This window comes from Schistocerca cancellata, chromosome 2, assembly GCF_023864275.1.
Source record: "Schistocerca cancellata isolate TAMUIC-IGC-003103 chromosome 2, iqSchCanc2.1, whole genome shotgun sequence".
Taxonomy (NCBI): Eukaryota; Metazoa; Arthropoda; class Insecta; order Orthoptera; family Acrididae; genus Schistocerca; species Schistocerca cancellata.
The window spans coordinates 812,284,799-812,307,149 of NC_064627.1; the positions used below are offsets into that span (position 1 = coordinate 812,284,799).

General features: G+C 42.3%; 1 protein-coding gene across 1 annotated transcript in view; it reads left to right on the plus strand.

The window, feature by feature from the left end:
- LOC126162691 (probable imidazolonepropionase) overlaps positions 1-22,351 on the plus strand; it is a 191,658-nt gene that overhangs the window by 135,199 nt on the left and 34,108 nt on the right. The window lies entirely within an intron of this gene.

The following is a 22,351-nucleotide window of genomic DNA, read 5'->3' on the forward strand; positions in this document are numbered from 1 at the left end:
GCATGTAATCTCATTGACTGGAGTAAAATTGTATTTAGTGATGAATCCTGCTCTGAACTGAGACCCAGTGACCAGCAAAGATGTGTCTGGAAATTCACCAGCCAGTGGAGGGCATGCCAGTCTGCAGTTGCCTGCCATATAGCCTGACAACCACGCATGAAGGTCTGGAATGTCATTTCTTTTCATGGCACAATCTCTTTGCTTGTCACTGGCTGGAGTGGCTGAGCGGGTCTAGTCGCTACAGTCTGGAACCACGTGTCCGCTATGATCACAGGTTTGAATCCTGCCTCAGGCATGGATGTGTGTGATGTCCTTAGGTTAGTTAGGTTTGAGTAGTTCTAAGTTCTAGGGGACTGATGACTTCAGAAGTTAAGTCCCATAGTGCTCAGAGCCATTTGAATCTTTGCTTGTCATCTGCGGCATCCTTACAGCACAGCACTGCATCAATGATGTTATATGCCCAATTTTTTTTCCTTTCATGGCAAGCCATCGTTGGCTTACATTTCAGCAAGATAAAGCCTGCCTGCACATGGTGAGAGTTTGTCCTGCTTGTCTTTGTGCTTGCCAAATCCTACTTTGGCCAATTAAGAACGTTTGGAGCATTATGGGCAGAGTCCTCCAACCAGCTCAGTATTTTGATTATCTAACACACCAATTGTCAGAATTTAGCATGATATCTCTTAGAAGCACATCCAACAACTCTAGCGACCAATGATAAGCCAAACTGCTTGCCATATGGCAGGCGACAGGCAGGGTAGTATGCCCTCTGGTGGTTGGTGTGCCTCCAGACACACCTTTGCTAGTCACTGTGGCTCACATCGATGCAGTACTTGCTGACGAAAGGTGCCGAGTTCGAGTCTCGGTCCAACACACAGACTTAATCTGTCAGGAAGTTTTGTATCAGTGCACTGTCCTCTGCAGAGTGAAAATTTCATTCTGGTTTGTAAAATACAATGCCTGACAAAAAACATGAAGCCATCAGGAGATGAGAAGAAAATGAAATGAAACTTTATGGGTTGAGAGCGTATGTCATGTTATTTCGGTGATTACAGAATCGTGCCAAATTTACAAATAACTTGGCAATATGAGCTCACTTATCACCATGACATTGCGCCCCCTCTGCCCTGAATGCACACAGTGATCTGAGGCAAGATGGCCCACAACTATTGTAATTGGACCTTGTTATCGTATTTACTGGCACTAGGACGATGTTCATGTCTGAAATAATTGCACATGTGAGCTATTAGGCACAGATCTTGGGATCTTGCTGGCCACAGGAGTACCTCAGCATCACACAAACAGTTTGTAAAGACACATGTCATGTGTTCATGAGCAATGTCCTGTTGAAAAGCGGCACCACTATACTGTCGCACGAGAAACTCGTGGGGACGCAGGATGTCTGTGACGTAATATTGTGCCACCAGAGTTCCCTCAGTCATTACCAGCTTTACCTGAAATCATACTTGATAGCTCCCCACTCAATGACACCAGGACTAACACCACTGTGTTTCTCCAAACATTGCAAGAATGAGACTTCTTACTTCTTCCCAGATCATAATCACACTCACCGATGACAGTCACCCAGGGTAGTGCAGAACAGTGATTTATTGCTGAACACTCTGTGGCGCCACTCATCAGCTGTCCATTTTTCTGGTAACCATATGCAGCCATACATGTTATGATATTAACGGTAATTTATGAATGTGATGGTGTTTCCTGGTGTGCTGCTGCTATTTGTGGTGTTGGCTGACACAGAGTGTTGCAGGGAATTCATTGCTTGTTCTCAGATGGCAGATGCAGATGTGAAGAGGTAATGATGTCTGGCACACATTACGGCCATCATCTCTTGTCGTGGTCAGAACGACCTACTGGAACCTTGACAATGAGTACATCTACCCCGATGTTCATATGCAGTCCAACATCATGCCACTGTTACATCTGAATACTTCACTGATCTGGATACTGTATGATTCAAAAGCCAGCCAAATGAATGTCCACAATGAGGCCCCTTTCAAACTCTGTCGCCTGACGATGTTGACGCTCCTTATAGACGCTACCAGGCCTGGTAACAACACTAATGCGCTATGGTGGTGATTCTACCTGTCACAGAGAATTGCAACTCTACTCATTTACAAGCCCACTGATGATGTGTACATCTACAAACTTACAATGACATATGGGAATGTCTTTTGGTTGCTTCACTTTTTTGTCAGACAGAGTAAAATTAAAAGGCTCAGAATCCATAAGTGGAAGAACATACCTCCAAGTTACAACGTATTTATGGAAAAATATTTGCAAAGTTATTTTTGTCTTTCCATCTTGCCCCAATTTTTCTGTCAATGAGGTACTGATCTGATTTAACAAAAAATAAAATAAAATAAAAAAAGAACTTACTTTCTTTTTACATGGATCCAATATTTTTTAAATATCTTCATCTTTTTACACTTTGTTTGTATGACATTTCTGTGATTGCCTGTTCTTATTGTGAAAGCCACTTTGTTTGCCACATAATAATTTTGCATGGATTCTGTTTATTTGTAAATTCTTACACTTCACTCTATTTCCCAACACATGAATAATTTTATTTAATCAAATCAATTCATCTTCAAAAGATGACAGTGTTAAAGATTCTTATGATTGTAGTTCCGCTGCACCTGGCTTTGATGTAGCAGTAACTGTGTAATTTGTTTCATTGGTGTGTTTACATCACGACAGTTCTTTCTTGAGTGACAGTTGTGATAGTATTCATAGACTGGATTGTCTTCACCTAAATGCGAGGGCATGCTGAAATGTAATACCTCCAAAATTTTTACATGGAAACTGTCATAGATTTTTAAATAAAACAAACATTATTAACATTCTACATCTGTTTTAATTTTTACATGTGCAGTAAATATTGACACATGAACATGGGTGAGCAGTTGAATTGAAATACACGCATTGTCACAGTTGAACAAGCACATATAATACGCAGAATGGCACTACCACCACACTATATTCTTCTCTCACCAAAGAAGCACATACAGAGAAGAGAAGCATACATTAGAAACCCTTGCCTTCTGAGTGCTCTGGAAATGGCGATGAATTCGAATGATGGTCACCACATTAAGTAAATCTAATTACAACACTTCCACTTGATGGGCATCATAAGAGAATAATTTATCACTTTCACATTGCAGAAATACATTATTAAACATAAGAATATAAATGAGACAAAATTTAACAGGCAGGTAGTCTAACATGAAATAATACTTATTTTAATCCTAACATGTCTCTGAATCTCTCAATTTTCATACCGCTACAACTTTTAGTTAAAATGTCCACAGCATTGTCATCAGCTGAAACATACTTAAACTGAAGAAAACCATCCAAGACAGTCTGCCTGACTTTATGTTACTGCACTCTGAAATGTTTGGTTCTTTCTAATACTCGTTGTTTCGTGGTAATCTCAATGGCACCTATGTTGTCAGCAACGACCTACAGGGGTAATATAGTAAATTCATAACACTTGGTCTCATTTTAAAAAATCTACAAACATTGCCACCTCCTTACATGCCTTGAACATTGCAGTGTATTTGGCTTCTGCTATGGAGGTGGCTACCGTGGATTGTTTTTTACTCTTCCAACTGATTGCTGTTCTAGCTAACAAACCTGCATACCCCGTTACAGATTTACTGTCAGGTCAGTCATTTGCCCAGTCAGCATCACTGAATGCACTCGGATCAGAACAACTGGCATTGAAACATAAGCTCAAATCTTTAGTTTGCTGCAAGTAACGAAACACCCTTTTTACTGTGGCCTGCTGAGAAACACTTGATTTAGAGCTAAACTGACTCAGCCTTTCTGCAACAAAGGCAACATCAGGTCAAGTACAAGTGGATGTATACCACAAACAACCCTCTGCTCTTTGGTACAATTTTAGGTCAAATGGCTCATCACTCTTATTGTCACCAAAATGTTTGTCGTTACATGGTGTAGTTATGCCCTTGCAGTCATGCATTTTAAACTCTCTCTCAATGTGAATGTAACTAGTTTGGTTTAATTTCACTTGCCCTTGAGACTGTTTAATCTTAAGTCCTAAAATGAACAACATCTCATCCATTTCTTTAATGCTAATGTGAGATTTCAAAACGTTCTTGAATTTTTCAATATTCTCTTCCCCACCTATTACAACAACATCGTCAGCATGAACCCTAATGATCAAATGATTAGAGAAGAATACACAAAGATCCTTTTCACGTTGTTCCAATCCTAACTTTTTCATCACAGAGCAGAAAAAATCATCCCAGACCTTACCTGCTTGGTGAAGTCCATACAAACTCTTATTCAATAAAAACACTGTATCCCCACACTAAACAATTTTGATTGCTCCATGAAAACATTGCAACTTATGGGGCTACTAAGATAAGCAGTTTCTACATCAGTGAACTTGGTTTTCCATCCCCTCAGTACCACAATTGCTGTCAGAATCCTCAAGTTACTTCGTCTCATTACTGGGCCGTAGCTTTCCCAGTAATCTACTTCAAATACCTGGCTATAACCCAACGCTACTAACCTTGCTTTAAATTTAGTAATCTCACCTTTTTTGTTTCTCTTTGTAGCAAACACCCACTTACTTCCTATAACTCGATCAACTGTCGACAAGTTGTCGTGTATTGTAGCATTTTAGGCTACTCATTTCTGACACCATGGCTGCTCACCACTTGTCCCTATGAACTGAGGCTAAAGCCTCTTCTACTGATGAATCAGATGGATTATCTTGACACATGGTAGCAAAAAAACATGCAAAGAGATATGAACCACACATTTCTGGCTGTGCCATCCGTGAAGACTGTCATAACCCTACTTTACTATTTGCACTAGAAATTTCACTTTCCAACATGGTATCACACCCCTCACACATACCACTATCTCCACTGCTGGTAACTACACTGCCTTCAGTACCGTATCCATCCTCTTCTCTGACCCTGGATTGGCTTCCATCTCCTCTAACAGCTGTTGGCTCAACTGCATTGTCTGATACCGGTTCTGCACTCATTGGTGGTGTGTTGTTGCCATCTGTTGATAGATCAGAAAAGCTCAACCACACCATATTGCCATTGTATGCTGTCACCTCACTGCTGTGTGGATCAGCTGTTGCCATCTGTTTCATGATTACTTCCCTTAAAAGACACAGTTCTTTGTTAGTGTAGCCTTCAGAGGGAATACTCTCCCATCAAATATGACACCTGTTCTAAAAAGGATTTTTCTTTTTCCAAGACTTCACAGATGATATCCTTTTGATCCTGCTTCTACTCCAAGATAAACAAATTATTCTGCCTGTTCCCCAAGTTTGTCAGATGTCAATGTGCTTGTCCAGACTCTGCAGCCAAATGCTTTGACCATTTTCAAGTCGTATTTAAGTAGTTCTTTCTGCTTCCAGACTTCATACAGGATTTTTACACCAAAGGATCTTATTGGGCATCTATTTTATATGTAGCAGACCAACATCAGAACTTCTCCCCAAAAGTCGTTGGGAAAACCGCCTTGGAATAGTAGACACCTCATAATGGATATAATTATTTGATTCAGATGTTCTGCTTTTCCGTTGGACGGGACGGGGGAGTAAACTGTGCTTGTTTGATGTAATATGCCCTCTTTCTTGAACAACTGTTCATATTTGTTGTTGTTATATTCAGTCCTATTGTCCAATAGGAAACTTTGCAGTTTGCTCCCTGTCTCATACTCTGCATGTCACTTAAGTTCCACAAATGAGTCAAACACATCACTTTTCTGCATTAGCACTTTCACTACCAAATACCTTGAGTGATCATCCAGGTAAGTAACACAGAAATGTGCTCCAACAAAGGAGGCCTGTCTAATATTGCCCACATCACTATGTACCATTTCTAGAACATTTTCAGTAGTAGTTCGGCTTGGTTTGAAAGGCTGTCTTTTCATTTTTTCCATGCACGCACACTTCCATTTTTCTTTATACTTAGTGACTCCATGTATTTTGGATATAGCTTCTCTGTGTTCAAGTCTTTAGTACCACAAAATTTCTGCCCATCTGGCTGTTGCTTCATTTTTCACTAGTTGATATGTTTCATCATTGTGGGGAATCACTGTATTGTTACTCACTTTGTAATATTCACAGTGCACTAAATAGATATTGCTGCCTGATGATCTTCATCTCAACACTTCCTTCTCATCTTCTTGGTTTGTTTGTGATGTTTATTGTGTCTCTGGCCAAACTTGTGTTGTTAATTACCTCCATCTTGTGCTGTATATGCTTTGGCTTCTTCTTGGCTCTTAGTGGACTTCAGATGTGGTTCCAGGTGTTCCTCTTCTAATTCTAGCCTGTTGATGACAAGGTATGTGGTCAATCTGTCTTCATCTCTTTCTAAACTTCTAATGAGGCTTTCATACTTCTCCAGAGCTAGCCCCAGAAGCGTAAAGCCTAATGCTGTTTTGCCATCACAGGTAAAGCCCCCTGTTTCACTAATCTATTGGCAGCCAGTACCTTCACTACATAGTCAGCCATAGTCATATCATATTCTTTCTTCATATTTACTAAGACCCTCATCTTGAATAAAGTGTTAAGTAGGCCATTGTTTCAGTGTATTTTTTCCAGTTTCTCCCACACTTCCTTTGCTAGTTTTAGAGTGCCAATCACCTATAGGTAGCAGTCTTCAACCAGCATTAGAATGATGTACTAGGCCCTCTCATTTTTCTTCTTTTTCTCCCCATCCAATTGATTGTAACATTTTCCAAATTGGGTTCTACGACATCTCATGCCTCACAATGTTGTATCAGTGAACGAACAAAAATTGACCATGCGAGATAGTTATTACTGCAGAAGTGATCAATCCTCATGGATGGTTCAATCACTCTGAATTGTTTCATTCATTGTCAGCTAAGGTAAAATGTCAGATATGTCATCTTCATCTGTTCTTGTACCTTGTGTTCTTTTTTCATCGAACTCAAACAAGCTCACACCATCCATGCACTGGACACATGGCCTGTTGTAATTTTTTTGTGTGCAGTGAGTATTGAAAAACGGATGTGGATAATGGCATTACCATCACACTACATTCCTCTCTCAGATTGTTTTACATGCCTTATTCCAACTACACCAAAGAAGCAGAGAGAAGCATACTCCAGAAACCCTTGGCTTCTGAGTACTCTGGAAATAGCACTGAATTTGAATGAGGGTCACTGCATTAAGTAAACCTAATTACAACAGCATCCTTCTTATTCTTTATGCCTACATATTTATTTCCCAACATAGTCATTCTGGCAACAAACAGATTTCTCCCAATGAGAGACCAGTTTGTTGATAGTGTCAGTGTAGAATGTTCGACTTTGTTGACAGAGCCATAATCTTGCCTCTTCCTGCACTGCCTCATCGCTGTCAAAGTGAAGTCCTTGAAGGTGTTCTTTAAGTTTTGAAAATAAATTAAAATTGGATGGGGCAAGTCAGGACTGAAGGGAGGATGATTCTTGAAGTTCATTGCTAGCCATTTGTGCTGCTGATTTATTCTCTCTCTAGCTGCTATCATGTCAGGGTCACCACTGTCGCAAGTTGTGCATGTTGTACTTGCAATCTTGTTATCATGTTCTTGTCCGCAGTGAGAATAAGATACGTGTGACGTATAATACTGTTCAACACTTTATTTAGAGGAGAAGTTTATTTTAAGCACACATAACAGTAGGAAAAACGTTATGAAACATTTCCAGTGCAACAAATATTATGAGTTTTTTGGTAACTAAGTGAGGAAAACAGTAACAGTAATAGGAATACTAAAAAATTCAAAGCAAATTATAAAATTCATGGAGCGTGCACTGCAGCAAGGAGAAAGCATCTCACGGAGCTCCTGGAAGGCAGCGCACAAACCCTGTTAACATGCACTGACCTATCAGCTGATTAATTGAATCTTTTTCGGCTGACGCCCGACGTCACTACAACCTGAAAACTATTTTTGTAGTCAGCCAGAAAGTGATGGAGACCATGCTGACCATAGTTTCCAGTCTGCAAGTCCACATTCTTCTTGTGCTCACTGAAATAAATGTTTCTGCTCTCTATTTACACAGCGGGATCAGGAACTATGATTATGAATAGAAGTTTTGAGTTTTAATTGATTTATATATTCAGTAAAAGTTCACATGCACAAACATAGTTATATTCCAGATAATAATAGTAATAATAATAATGACAATGGTCCTATCATAAACAATGCTATGAGCAGTTCAGAGGTGACCTCTATGGTAAGTTCCAATTAAATGCTATTTTGTTCTGACTTATAATCGTCAAAGTTAACTGCTCACTACAAAAGAGGAAAATAATCTCACAAATTCCCACACAGTTTTTAAAAGCAGCACCCAAACAGTTACTTCTGTGAATTCTAAGTGATCCAGGATGGTGAACAGTTCTCATGATTTCACTTACTATTTGTACCAAAAACACACTTTTGGTAGCAACTTGGCAGTGATGTCATCCAAGACACAGTGTACACTGGCATTCAACTAGTGCATACAGACTGATAGCTGGGTGTGAAGTGTGTCTGTCACTACCTCTCAGGCCGTATTTATATATGGGTGCAGCAGATGGCCAAACGGAACATCCGCTGTCATCCACTCTGTGTCCAGGTAGTAGCATCTTCATGGCCACTTTCTAGGACACATAATATTTAATAACTCTGTCATGAATCAATTTACAATCTTGGTAATTTTAATAGGAATTGAGTTAAGATGGCTTTAACAGAAAAAGTTTTAGCTCAATTGCATTTAAACTTTGCCGGTTAGAATTTTTAGAATGGAACCTCTGATATACTTCTTTAAGAGTCCTTGCATTGATTGATATTCACATCAAAGTCTTGAAACTTGTTATAGCTTCATTATGTAATGGATTTAATCAAGTGCTATAATCAGAACTTTCTGTCTCTATTACAAATAAGAACTTTTTCCAAATTTAGTTTTCAGTAAATTACTTGAAAATTATTAGAGGTAGCTTAATGAGGTCACATAATTAATGCTTTTATATGAAACTGAAACTTCTTACGAATTTTAATATTTCTAAGTCTAATATTTAGCACCTTCATTTTTTTAAAAATTGCCGATTTTAACCAAAATATTGTTCCAATCAAGTTGAGACTTGCAACAGTTGATTGTGACATACATTTGCACATACTGGACAGTTTTTAGCCTTCTACCTTTTATTTTAACTTAAAACAATGTACTTAGTGAAACATATTCATCAAATAATCCTGAGATTTAACATTTTAACGTTACTATACTGAAGCATATGTTGCTAAAGTTTGGAAAAGCTACTTTAATTTTTAATTCCATTCTTAAGTTATAGCACAATACTTTGTATGCTACACACAGGCACATTATTATGACAGTGTGCTAGTAGCAGTGAACTGGGGTAAGTCCCAGCACACTCACTCACCTCTGTATCTCTCAAATGATACAGTGCTCATTTCACCACAAAGTATTTAACATATTAACTTTTGGGTTGTCACACTCCATGTTCAATGCAGATATGAGAAGACACAACTGTAGATACAGAATTGACTTTGTTGTCAAAGAACCACAACATGTCAACAGAAGTACATGCAAAAGTTAACACACAAGAGCAGCAACTGAAGCCAAAGATCATAGCTCACCATAGGAATAGTTTGTTTGGCCTATCGATAGTTGCCACAGATGCCTCCCACCTTCCCCCTCTTGGAGAGGAAGTAAGTGTGGAACCACTGAGAAGGTGCATAGAGATTTCAGTTGTTCAGATGACATTGAACAAACAGCTGCGCAAGGTTGTGTGCCCAGCTGTGTCACAGCTGGTCCATAACAGAGGCAGGATGGGATCATTTCTTGGAGAGTGGGCAAAGTTTGAGATCTGTCAGCTACTACATAATCATGCAGCCAACCAGGAGGATGTAGGTGTCAGCCTGCATGGGAAAGGGGGATCTCTTGTGAGTGTGCTTGGCCATGCTGGGTTGGAAGTAGCAGGATGGCAATGGACAGGCTGCCATCCTCATCGATAGTGGCTGTGATGTTGTCTTTGTCAGTGCTATCCATTATTGGGAGGAGTGAATGAGGGTGATGGGGGTGGTAGACAAGTCATTGTGAGGCTGAAGGCGAGTGGCTAACACAAAGATCATGCCATCAAAGAGTTGGATAGAGTGGCTGTGATGCTGAAATTGGATACATTGACTGTGAAGACGATTGCACTGACAGTTTAAGGCTTTAGAGACACAGGGGAATCGCATAGCCTGATTATCTCCACCAGAGAAGCTTCCCATGCGGCACTACTGTTGTGTTGTGCACTGGTAGGGGTAGAAGATTGGATAGGGTCATCACTGCCTGCAGGAAGAACTTTGTCATGAATCTGCTCCTGAGTTGAGTTTGTGGTTGGAAGAGGGCACTTGTCTTGTCCTAGCTGGTTTAACCCTGTTGATAGAAGCTGTTTGACATTTCCCATCGAGAAGGATGTTCACTGTGTTATTTGCATGGCTGAGTACCCGATACGAACCAGAGTATGGAGGTTGGAGGGCCACCCAGACTGTGGTATTGCTTGGCATGACGAATTTGTGAAGTGCCAGATCACTACTTGTGAACACCCGGGGCAGGATGTGAGGACATGGCGCTGGTATGTGTATAAAAGTGATGTGTGAGCAGACATGCTCAACTAGTGCAGGAAGCTCATTCCAAGATCGAAATTCAATATCCTTGACTAACTCTGCAGGTAGCACTAGAAGCTTGTCATAGAGATATTAGCAAGAGAGGGGTTTAGGTCATCTTTGTGAGGTGAGCAGATGCCACATATGATTGACAGCAGGACATCCAACCAGGGACTGTAATGGCACATGATAGCCACTTTAAGTATATGCTGTCAATGTTCCTCTAGTCCATTGCTCTGCAGGTGCTATGCAGTTATATGGAATTTGTCAACATTACACCAGGGACATAATTTGGCAAAGAGTAGAGACTCGAACTGGCATATCTGGTTGCTAGTGATGGAAGAAGGGCATCCGAAGTGCAAAATCCATGCAGAAGTGAAAGCACAAACAGAATCAGCTGTGATGTCTGAAAAAGGTATGGCCTCAACCCATCTGGTTATGCGATCAGTGGCCGAAAAGGACATCATGATGATGTTTGGTTTGTGGGGCACTCAACTGCATGGTCATCAGCACCCGTACAAAGTCACAATTTTTACACAGTCCAATCTAGCCACTGTCAATAAGGATGATGATGATGATGAAAGGATGAGGACAACACAAATGCCCAATCCCTGGGCAGAGAAAAATCCCCAACCCGGCCAGGAACCAAACCCGAGATCCCGTGATCCAGAAGCAGCAATATACCAGCACTATACCACGAGCTGTAGACCTGATGTCAAGGTGCATGTGTCAAAGTCATCGCTTCAGTATGTCAAATTTTCTCTGTGATGGTTAAGTATGCTGAACGACCTTGCTTCAATGACATGGTGTGCATGCATGAGTCCATAAGCAGCAATCATTCTTTGTGCTAGGCCAAAAAAAAAGTTCTGTGATGAGGAGGATTATAGCCTTGATGCCTGGGTGCACAAGGTCATGGATATCCCAGAAAATTGTCCAACAGACAGAAGATGGGACAAAGGATGGAGGTTGCCCTATAGATATGTCACATAGTATTAGATGTGAGAAACTGGGGAGGTAGTGGGAAACAAAGTTCTGCACCAAGTTAGAATCCTGTTGAAGATTTTGAAGTTTAGCGTAATCTGCTTGGAGATGAGCCAGTTCATCCAAGACCAATGGAGAAGTGATGGAGTTCACTTGTGGAGATAATCTGCAGTGATGGGCCAAACATCAGTGGTATAGTGGCTAATTAAGTCCTCGTGGCAAAATCTTCGTGGAGGAAGATCCTAAGCCTGGTTGCAAATAGTGTCAGTGAGTGGTTTATGAGCAAAAATCATAACCTCATGCTTCTGTGTCATCGCAGAAGTATCATACAGCCTCGTCACCACAAACAGTGCATGGTCGAAAGCTGACCACTTGGATTGAGAAGCAGTGAGTTTCTTTAAGAAAAATCAAAGGGGTTGTGCTGTATCACCAATGTGCTGTTGCAGAACTGAGCAGATTGAAATGTCACTCATATCAGCTGTGATGGAGAATTGGAGATGTAAGCATTCAGCAGTGGATGCATGACAGAGACATGGTTCAAAAGTGCAGTGTTAAGTGCACTGAATGCTTGAATCATTTCATCTGATCACCAAATCTTCCATGTCCCAGAAGTGATTTTACCAGCCAAAGCACCTATCAGTGGTGACCTGGAGGGAGGCAGCATGGGGCAAATGTCTACAATAAAAATTTACCATGCCAAGAAAATGACACAAGTTATTGTAGATCATAGGTAATGGAAAGTCATGGATAAAAGCGACATGGTTAGACATCAAGTGGATGCCTTCAGATGTGACTGTACAACCTTGGAAGGTGACACTCGGGCTGCTTATTGTGATTTGTTGTGGTTAATTTCCACATCATTATCAGCAAGTGCAGTCAGAATGTAGGTCTAGTGTTGCTCTTGTTCCTCAGCAGAGGGAGAGAAGATCAGGATATTGTTGAGGTAGGCATAGCAATAAGTTAGGTTAAATAAAGCAGAGTCAATGAGCCTTTTCCAGGTCTGAGCTGCATTTTTCAGGTCATAAGGCGTCAAGCAATATTCAAATTAGACGAACGGTGTATGATTGCTGTTTTGGGGATGTCGTCTTTGAACATCGGAATCTGGTAATATGCTTTGAAACAGTCAAGAACACTAAACACTCACATCCCATTAACGTTAAGCAGCTGGGTAAAAGTCCTGAATGTGGGGGATGGGATCATTGTCTATAGTAGTATAGGCGTTAAGTTTCTGATAGTCAACACACAGCTGAAACAAACAATTTTTTTAGGCACAAAGTGGATGGGGATAGGACCAGTTACTGTCTGAAGGGCACATAAGGCCCATGCTTAAAACCTCATTAATACTTGCTTTAGCATGACACAATTTTTTAGGGATGAGGCATCATGCTTTGTAACACATGTGGGGCCTTCAGTCATTGTTATCCTGTGACAATCACCATTAGTGATAGCATCTATTGTGCAGCTTGAATACACAAGGAAAGAACACAATTACCGTCTCACAAGGAGTTAGTGTGAGAGGTAAAACACTTGTAGAAATTATGTCACTGACCTTTGCTTGTGGAGGTGGAGGCCCTGCAGAGCTGTTGTGGTTGTGGAGGGCATCATGGTGGTATGCTTTGGCCACAAACCAGTGAGGCAGTAGAGTCTGTGTTAGGCATGTGACAGTTTCTGTGAGGCATTGTCAGTGTGTTTTGTTTGCTCAGCATTTTGTGTGCATAGTGCCAATCTAGGTGCGTCTTGTAGTGAAGTCAGTGTGTTAATGAGAGGAGCAGTCAGCATTGCACATTCAGAGAGAGCTAGGAGAAGCTAATGGGATCTCAAGAAGGATGTAGCAGCAGAAGGGCTAAAGAAGCCAGATATGTGAGTGACTGTCATATGGTGAATCAAGGAAGTTGTTTGCAAATCTGCTGAGAGACTGAAGTTTTTCAGAAGGTCAGTACCAAGAACTGGGTTATTGACGTCTGTCATGTTGAATGTTCAGATGAAATGCATCTGCAGTGAGAGCTGGAGCAGGAGTTCCATTGTGCTATGAACTTTCATGGAAGAGCTGTTAGCTGCACAGACAGCAAGTTTTGCAGGAATTAATTGAGTGGGAGCACAAGAGGATAGTATGGTGCTGGTGTCCATGTGAATGTGTTGCATAGCCAGTGGTTGAATTGCCGTATGCTGCAGAGGAGTTGTGATGTAGGTGGCTCTCCTGAAGATGGTGCAAAATCTTGATTGAGAGTGCTTTATGAAATATGAAGTGGGAGAAGAATGTGATGCATTGCGTGGGATGCCATAGGGGACGCAAGTGTTGCACAATGTGGGAGGTGCAGATGAGAAAACTACCAGTGCCAATGGGACGACTGTGGTCATCAAAGGATAAGGCAGTAGTCAAAAGGCTGAACAGGAGCCTGCAACAGGGATCTGTGATAACTGTTCTCCATCTGTCATGGGTAAGACACCGATGGCTGAGGTAGATCCATCAAGATGAAAGTTTGTGGCATGAATTCCTGTTTCAATTGGCATAGGCCACAATCTGAGGCAGCAGAGATGGAATATGGTATGCATCGTGCACTGCCATTTGGAGCAGAACTGTAGTATATGGATCCCACCATTGCGGCAGAGACAAGGTTAGGTTCATTGCATAATGGTTGCTATGCCATGTAATCCATAATCAAGTGAAGATGGTACTTGTTGTTGTGGCGTATCAAGACAGCCACGCCACTCGGAAGTAGCCGAAATGCACGCGTTTACACACGCCTGCTGGCGTGAGGTCTGAAACAGGATACGTAATGAATGCTATAAAGAAAAGTACGTAGCTCCAGGAATACTTAACTTTAATCCATCATTTGTATACAGCATTCTTGATGATACAAGTGAGACTCTCTCTAGAAATGGTTAATGGCACCTTGCTAGGTCGTAGCCATGGACTTAGCTGAAGGCTATTCTAACTATCTCTCGGCAAAGGAGAGAAAGGCTTCATCAGTGTAGTCGCTAGCAAAGTCGTCCGTACTACTGGTGCGAGTCCTAGTACGTCTCTGTAGACCTGCCGTGTGGTGGCGCTCGGTCTGCAATTACTGACAGTGGCGACACGCGGGTCCGACATGTACTAATGGACTGCGGCCGATTTAAAGCTACCACCTAGCAAGTGTGGTGTCTGGCGGTGACACCACACTTGTAATGTTGATGTTGCCTGTGCTTTGCAGTTAAAGTTCAGTACATAGAAATGAAAAGTGGGATCCAAAACATTATACGGTAGGTGATCCATTGTCTGTTGGCCAGCAATGATTAAAGGTAATGCACAAAATGAAATTAATGATTCATGAATGGAAACGGATTTAGGATCACCACTGTGGGTAGTCACACTCTATGCTCATTGCAGATATGAGAAGACACCACTTTAGATACAGAATTTATTTTATTGTCGAAGAAACACAACATGTAAACAGAAGCAGATGCAAAAGTTAACACACAAGAGCAGAGACTGAAGTCAGATATCATAATTCGTCATAGGTGTAGATTTTTTGGTTATTGGTCATCATCATAAACTCATTTGTAAAGTAACCAAAAGTTTGAAACTGTTATTTCCATGGAAGTTCAATTCTTTAAAGAATCAGGCATTCACTAGCAATTTATAATCCTTTTAGAGGCAGTCTGCACTAGTCAGCTCCTATGACAATAGGTAACTGTCATTTCTGCTTGCCAGTTACTCAAGCGATGGTAAAAATCAGTAACAGTGGCAACCTTACACTTCCCTCTTACAAACGAGAGCCAGACCAGACTGGTTACTTGATTAGTTTGAGTGTATACACAGGTTAAATAGGAATTGGTCTGAAACTTCATTTCAGTTTTATGATGGAGAAACTTATTACTCATAAACAGTGACTTTTTCTTCTTGCTATATGGTTGGAGCTAATAAATTTTAATGTTCACTGTGTTGTTCATATATAGTTTCAAAGTCATTAGTGCTTAAATTAGTGAAATTAAATTTTATTAGCTTTTACCTTTACATATTATGTGGAAGTAAAATTACATATTAAAAATCCATGACTACATGCTTGTATTGCTGAACAGAAGTCACGTTTGATCTTAAATCAGGCTTTGCCCAGGACCTTTATTGCACAGTTTGGTGGTTGTATCTGAAAATTACCATCTTTACTGCCTTGCTGGCTAATTCCCATGATGAAACTTGATTTGAGAACCAGTAGTCAACATGTTTACCTCCAGATAAGATGACATTGCACCAACATGTACAGGGATCGATGACATACCTGATTCAATCATAATTAATACATTGGCTGTCACATGTATCAAAATAATCTACAAGGTGACTTCACTGGCAGTCCATGTGCTTCAAATTGATACACATATTCCAGGTCACCTGCACAATTCATATACACATCTACATCCATTCCAAACCATAGAATTTTGGTTCCAAAATTTGTTGACAGATAATGTGACAGTCAACTCTTGTAGTTTGCCCTGTAGTCAACAGTTTCCTTGCATTTACAACCTCTGTTACACTTGCAGCATTTCACTTGGCAACATTGGTACACTATGTGATCAAAAGTAACTGGAAACCTGGCTGAAAATGACTTACAAGTTTGTGGTGCCCACCATCGGTATTGCTGGAATTCAATATGGTGTTGGCCCACCCTTAGCCTTGATGACGGCCTCCACTCTCACAGTCATACATTCAATCAGGTGTTAGAAGGTTTATTGGAGAATGGCAGCCCATTCTTCACAGAGTGCTGCACTGGGGAGAGGTATCAATGTTGGTCGGTGAGGCGTGGCACAAAGTCAGCATTCCAAAACACCCCAAATGCGTTCTATAGGATTCAGGTCAGGTCTCTGTGCAGGCCAGTAGATTTCAGGGATGTTATTGCCATGTAACCACTCCACCACAGGCTGTGCATTACGAACAGGTGCTTGATCGTGTTGAAAGATGCAGTAGCCATCCCCGAATTGGTCTTCAACAGTGGGAAGCAAGAAGGAGCTTTAAACATCAATGTAGGCCTGTGCTGTGATAGTGCCACACAAAACAACAATGGGTGCAAGCCTCCTCCATGAAAAATACTACCACACCACAACACCACCTCCTCTGAATTTTACTGTTGGCACTACACATGACAGCAGATGACACTCACCGGGTATTTGCCATACCCACACCCTGCCATTGGGTCTCCACATTGTGTACCATGATTCGTCACTCCACACAATGTCTTTCATCCAATGTGTACACTCCTTACACCAAGCAAGGGATTGTTTGGCATTTACTGGCATGATGTGTGGCTTATGAGCAGCCACTCGACCATAAAATCCAAGTTTTCTCACCTCCCGCCTAACTGTCATAGTACTTGCAGTGGATCTTGATGCAATTTGGAATACCTGTTTGTTGGTCTGGATAAATGTCTGTCTATTACATATTACGACCCTCTTCAACTGTTGGCAGTCTCTGTCAGTCAACAGATGAGGTTGGCTTGTACGCTTTTGTGCTGTACATGTCCCTTCACATTTCCACTTCACTATCACATCAGAACAGTGGACCTAGGGATGTTTAGGAGTGTAAAAATCTTGTGTACAGATGTATAACACAAGTGACACCCAATCACCTGACCAAGTTCGAAGTCTGTGAGTTCCACAGAGTGCCCCATTCTGCTCTCTCACGATGTCTAATGACTAGTATAGGTTGTGTGTGTTTGAAGTCATGTTTATATGAAGATTTCAGCTTGTTTCCTTGTGAATTTGTGACAGAGAAAATTACAAGTTGGTTGGAAAGCGAATTCAGTGAGACTGAGGACAGTTTGTTTGGTGAAGTATCTGACAACAATGATCCTGAATACTCTCCTGAGAATTCTGATCATAATTCTGATGCAGGTGGCCCAAGGAAAAGGAAAAGACTGACTATTGGGGAATCAGTAAATGTGCCACCCAGAGATGTCTCCAAAGCTTTTTGGCATGATGTAACTAGAAACATGAATTATTTTACCACATCTGTAATGAAGGAATTGCTGATCATGTGAAGACAAAAATGACTGATAGGAGTGATGACTTGAAGTTTTACCAATTTTTTTATGACCCAGTTTTGGAAATGATTGTCACCAAGATGAATTGTTATGCTGAGCAATGAATTATTGACAGTATTGTGAATGAAGAAAGTTCAGAACACAACAGACTATAGCAAAGGGTAGACACAAATAATGAAGAAATGAGATGTTCTTTTGGTTCGTATTGTAGCTTGGTTTGGTTCAAAAACCTATACTCCAAAACCCTGGTGAAAAAAATGCACTGTACAAAAATGAAAAAAGGGGGCCTTTGCCTCACAACAAGTTTGAGGCCCTTTTGAATATGCTACATTTTTTGGACAATTCTAGCACAACTAAAGGTAAACTGTACAAAAAGTTGATCTAATAAATGATAAATTTCAAGAAGTGTATTGTACTGGTGAAATAGTGTTCACTGATGCAACTATGGTGCCCTTTAGAGGAATCCTGGAGTTTTGGCAGTTTATTCCAGGTAAACGTCATAAATATGGTCTCAAGCTATTCAGGCTGTGTTTTCAGCTATACTTGACAGGTATGCTGGAAACAAAACTGCTCTTGTAGACCATGAAGTACCTTCCTGTGTAGTGATGGAGTTGACTGGTTTATTGCTGAGTGTCAAATGCACTCTATGTATCGACAGATACTACACAAGCACTACCTTAGCCCATAAGTTGAACGAACATTCAACCCATCTCATTGGTACACTGAGGAATAAAAGAACATACAATCCAGTGACCATAGTGAAAGGAGATGTTAAGAAAGGTGAAATGTTATGCATGCAGAGTAACATAAATTTTACTGTAGGAAAATGGAAGAACAAGAGAAATGTTTCCAATAACTAACAAAGTTCCAGAAATGGTAGCAACCACCTCAAAAAAAGGAGCAACCAAAAACTATTCACAATTTAGAAATATAATGCCACAAAGTCCTTCATAATATCGTTAAATGGGAAATGGGAACTGAGAGCACAAGAAGACTGTACTCAGGTTTTCAAATCTTATTCGATGCAGTCCCCGGCAATCAGTCTTTCCTTCTCATCCCATGCTGTAAGTCTCCCCTGATCCATGGTTCTGGGTAACTTTCCCAAAATTTCCCCTTATCCTAGATCTCTCCAATCCGTTTCCTTCACCCCTCTTCCATCTTCCATCCTCTTCAACCCTTCTTCCTGAAGGAGGACCCACCTTTCCTTGTGTGTATGTTCTGTTGCCACTTGGTGAGTAGATTCTTTATCTATACAATTAAATTATTCTGTCAAAAATTGATTGCTTTCATTGTTGTAACTCAATGAAAAGTTTGTTAGAAAACATTTTTAATAATCATTTTTTAAGTATTATACAGAAAATAGGATCCAACTATTCATTAGAAAATACAAGGCAGTATATGGAAGAGGCAATACCTATGCAATTTGATAAAACTGAAATTAGAAAAATAATAAATTCATTCAAAAGCAAAAGATCACCGCGTGGAATTGACTGCATTTCCAACAGAGTACTATAAGCTTGTTCCCAACAGATAAATAGAATTCTCACCGACATATGTAGTAGCTCACTGAAAAAGGGTGAGGGTGATGTTCAGGTTAGTTACACCAAACAACACCCATTTAGCAGTAGTTTGTTTATTCACCTAAACACATCAAAGGCTCACAAAGAACTGGACATGGCGGAAGAGGTCAAAGATAATCTTAGCTTAGTTGAAAGATGGATGCATCGATGTTGGTGTCGATTTCATCGATGCCACATAGCCCCCCCCCCCCCCCCCCCCCATAGTACGGAGTACTCTTGAGAGGCCAGGGTGGGGGGGGGGGGGTGACTACGGCGTTGGCAGGAGTGGTCTGCAGGAGCCGGACCATGGTCAGCTCGACAGCATCGTTGGGGAGATGTCATGAAGGAAGGTTCGGCCACCGAACCTGGAAGTCGTTGAAGCGAGCCGGGTGTCGTACTGGGTGTGCTGGTCGTGCGGCAACAGGTAGGCCAGTGGTTTGCACGTGGAACAGAGTGATGATGACGATGTCTCCGGTGGGCATGGTGAACACACGAAGCACGTCCAGGTCGACGTCGGGTGGGAGGGAAACACATTTCACCAGGTGGCAGGGAATGGCAGAGGTTGTGTCATGAGCACTGGATGAAGAGAAACACATGTCGAACAGTGTATAATCGCGCATTATTATTGAGATGTCATGGATTATGTCTGAGGGAACAGGCACAAACACCTCGAGTGAGGGCACGTTCAAGATGGGGGGTGCATGAGAAACCTCGACAGGGCGAGGCAGGCGATGGTGGAGAGGTCGAAGGGACAGGCAAAGGGCCCGGCGGCGAGGGCATGATCCTAGGTAAGCTCGACGTGGGGAGCATGTGGTCACTCGATGGAGTGCGTGAGACTGGAGTAGAGGGTGAGGTTGGAGGAGAGCTCGACGACTGGAGCTGGAAGTCACTCGACCGAGTGTGTAAGTCCAACGTGGAGGGAGTGGTCGGAGTGTCGTGAGCCATGACAGTGAGTGGCGTGGTCGTGGCCTGAAGGGGGGTAGAAGAAGGCTCGACATGAGCAGGCTTAAGTCTGTTGAGAGAGACTGCAACAGCTGAATCTTTCATCTGGATGTCATAGGTGTTGGCTGAGCGCCAGAGAACTCGGTACAGGCCGGTATATGGAGGTTGGAGGGGAGCACGGACAGTGTCATCTCAGAGCACGATGTACTCGCAATTGTCAGAGATTTTAGGACGTGAACCTTAGGGCGGGAGTGGCTGGCACGTGGAGGGTTATGGAGGTTGATGAAGTGGCGTCTGACGCGGTCCATGAAGGAAGGTAAGTCAGACTGAGGGAGAGAAGCGGAAGGGCTCACAAGTTCACCAGGGAGAACAATGTTCTGGCCGTATACGAACTCGGCTATTGTGCCTTTGAGGTCTTCCTTATAGATTGCACGAATGCCAAGTAGCACAAGGGGAAAAGCCTCCGTCCATAGAGAGTCGTGGCATCGAAGAGCCGCCTTGAAAGTGTGGTGCCAGCGCTCAACTGGCCTGTTACTTTGCGGCTGATATTCTGTGGTATGAATGCGCCGGATGCCACAAATGTTACAAATCTCGTTGAACAGGGCCGACTCAAATTGTCTTCCCTGGTCAGTCGTGATGATAGCTGGACATCTGAAACGTGATACCCATGACTCGACAAAAGCTCGAGCAACAGTTTCTGCCGTAATACTGGGGAGGGGGACAGCCTCAACCCAGAAAGTTGTTCGGTTGATAGACGAGAGAACATAGCAAAAGCCGTTAGAGGGGGGGGAGAGGGCCAACAATGTCAATATGAATATGCTGGAAACGCCCAGGAGGGATCAAAAAGGCGCCGAGGGGGGGTGAATTGTGCTTGTGTACTTTGCAGCGTTGGCACGTGATGCAGGAGTGTGCCATTGCTGGCAGTCCTTGTTGATATTTCTCCACACAAAGCGCTCCGCTACGAGGTGGGCGGATGCACAGACACCGGGGTGGGCTAAATTATGCAATGTGCTGAAGACAGCTTGATTGAGCGTGGTTGGGATGAGGGGGCGTAACGTGCCCGTACTGTCGTCGCACCAGATCCCACCAGAAATGCCAGGGAAGGTGGTGTGGATGAAATGCAGTGAAGAGGTAGAGTCTGAAATCAGGGTTTGTGTTTCCTCGTCGGCGGGTTGGAGGTTAGGTAGTTCAGAGAGGTCTAACAGCAAATGGAAGGCGTCGACTCGTGAAAGTAAATCAACAACTATATTGTCAGCACCCTTTGTGTGTCTGACATCAGTGGTGAACTGAGATATGAAGTCCATGTATCTGAAGCGGCAAGGAGGCGGGTCAGCTGGCGGGTTTGTAATGGCCGCAGCCATGGGTTTGTGGTCAGTTAAAACATAGAAAGGGCGTCCTCAATGTCAGTCTTAAAATGCTAGATTGCTTCGTAGACAGCGAGCAACTCCCTGTCAAACATGGAATATTGCCATTGTGCATTGGTGAGCTTGCGCGAGAAGAACTGCAGAGGTGAAGTTTGGCCGTTGATTGTCTGGCTAAGGACAGCGCTGATGGCAGTATCGCTTGCGTCTGTGGTGATGAAAAGCTGCGCATTGGGATGAGAATGCGTGATGGTGCAGGCCTCGGCAAGAAGATTTTTGAGGGCAGTGAAAGAGTCAGTTATAGCAGGGGTCCCTGGAACGGGCCGACATCCAGGAGTGTTGGTGCCTGCCAAGGCATCTGTCAGTGGAGCCTGAATCTCCACAGCCCGAGGTAGATGTCAGCGATAATAATTAATCGTCCCCAGAAAGTGCCGGAGCTCTTTGAATGACGAAGGTCTGGCTAGGTTTAGTATTGTTTGTACTTTCTCAGGGGGCGGTGAAATGCCGTCAGCAAACACCCAAAAACCAAGAAAAGTGACAGCGGGTTGATGTGGCTGCAATTTGTCCTGGTTGGTCTCGATGCCTGCTGCTGCGAGAGTGTTCATAACAGTTTGCACATGTCGAATGTTGTCCTCGACGGAGGAACTGAACACAAGAATATCATCAAGATATGCAAAGCAGAATTTTAGGTCGAATAGCACTTCATTTATGAAGCGTTGCCAGGTCTGGGTTGCGTTTTTCAGACCGAAGGGCATGAATCGAAACTGAAATAACCTGATCGGGGTGGTGATTGCTGTCTTCTCGACGTCTTCAGGTGCCATGGGGATTTGGTGGTA